Source organism: Populus nigra, chromosome 16 (genome assembly GCF_951802175.1).
Source record: "Populus nigra chromosome 16, ddPopNigr1.1, whole genome shotgun sequence".
Classification (NCBI taxonomy): Eukaryota; Viridiplantae; Streptophyta; class Magnoliopsida; order Malpighiales; family Salicaceae; genus Populus; species Populus nigra.
The window spans coordinates 10278683-10280848 of record NC_084867.1 but is presented as its reverse complement, the minus strand read 5'-3'; positions in this window follow the sequence as shown (position 1 = coordinate 10280848).

Genomic DNA, 2166 nt, shown 5'->3' with positions numbered 1-2166 from the left:
TTATTTTTCATTTAAATTCATGAAAAAACAATAGCCTCCAAGCTTTGGATTAACCTATTAAACTAATAACCTGACTAATGAACACAATTGGATTCAATGACTTGTTTTATTAATTATTTTAAAAAACCAAATATAACAAAGCAAAAATAAATAATAATAAAAAATGAGCCCGACCTCACAGGCCTACACATTAAAAATAACCTAGACGCGTAGACCTTTCAGCCTAGCCTGCGTGAGTGGGTCTATCTTTATTTTTTTTATTTCTTAAATAGGTGAATGATATGCCGTCTACTTTTTAGAATTCAATTCGCGACCAAAGGTTGTCAAAAAATCAGAAGTCCGGTTTTTTCAGATAAAAAACTCATTTTGACCCAAAACACTCTAAAAATCTTGATAAACTTATCCATGATTGGAAACCCCCCCTCCAAAAAAAAAAAAGCTCAAAGAATCTGAAATCAACTTAAATCTTGAAATTCTTCGTATAAACAAGTTAGCATTATCAGGCAATTAAAGGAAAAAAAATATAGGTGAAACTCTCATCATCAAATAGAACCTATTGACATTGATATCAACTATTTTGGTGGTCGTAATAGTCGACAACGATTGTTTTCTCTCTCTGCATTAGAATTTAGTCTCTCCCCCCCCCTCACAAAGAGAAGACTAAAAAATAAAAAAAATAAAGTTGGATACTAAAATTTAATTTCAAACAACTAAAGGACAGACTACCTAATAACTAAAAACGATATGGACTAAAATGAACTTTTCAAATGAAATTCAAAGTCGCCACCTGTTTTATCCATTATTTTCACCTTGATCCTTTGTCTTTCAATCTAATCCTTTTCTATTAAAAAAAAGGGTGCTAATTTGGGCTTAATATAACATAATTGTGCAAAACAAAAAGAGTTTAAGGATGAAATATATAATTTAAGAAACATTAACCATTCTAACCTACAGTGTTTTGTGAGATGATAAATAATGTAAGAGCTATAATGAATTAAAAAAAAACTTATTAAAAAAAACTAAATGAAAACTTAAGTCAACAAAGAAAACTCACGATGTAAGTCATGTATGTCATCCGATTTAACAAATTTTTTATCTTATAGATTATTTCATTCAATTATATAATAATAAAGTGCATGATAAATTTTTTTTATAAGATATCTTTTAAAAAAGAAGAAAAAAATGTGATAGGTGCGTGGGGCCGATATAGCCAAAGTAGATCGTTGATAACAAAATGTAAAATTGCATTATTTTAGTTTTAATTTAAATAAAAAGAAATGGATCATCAATAATAAAAGGATGATTTTGTATTTTAAAAAAATTAAAGGACATAAAAAGCATTAAATAAAATAAAATAATAGTCAGATGTTGTTGTTTAACCCTTTAAACCTGCTATAGACACTAAAATTTCAACAAGTCTGACCCATGATCCAAAAATCTTTATAACCAAAGAAATTAAATTTTTTGGGTTTGGAATCAAATTAAATGAAAAACCCAATTCAAATATATTTTATGATTCTTACTTTAATATCCTTCAAGTTAAAAGTATTTTAAGTAATTTTCATATCAATTTTTCTAAAATATCTTTTAGATAAAGGACATTTGAGGTAAATTGCACTTGGTATGTTTATAAATAGACAACAAAGCCACTGAATCAAACACAACAACAAAAACAACATGCATACAAGCAAATAAGAACAAGAAGAAGCAGAAGAAAGACAACATATAGAGACTAAAGATCAAGAATAAGTACTTGGAAATTCTCTCAAAGAAATTCAAGTCCATCAAGAATGCAAAGAATCAAAGTCCTTTCTTTCATCAAATTAAATCAAGTTAAGATGTCACATGATTAAAGTTTTTAGGCTCGTGTGAATAGTCTTCATCAAGTCAAGTCAAGTTCTTTATCAAATCAAATCAAGTTAAGATCTTATAAAGTTAAAGCTTTTCGGGCTCATGTGAATATCTTCCCATCCAAAATAAAATCTAGATTCGATTATTAATAAGATAATTTGTGCACATAAAGAGCATCATAAGAGAGTTTCCACCTTTTCTTGTAATTAAATTTATTTTTATAATTTTGACATCATTTTTAGTGTATTTTTTAATACGTGATATTTTGTGTGAACACATGCAACCCCGCTCATTGACTAAATTATGTTCAATGAT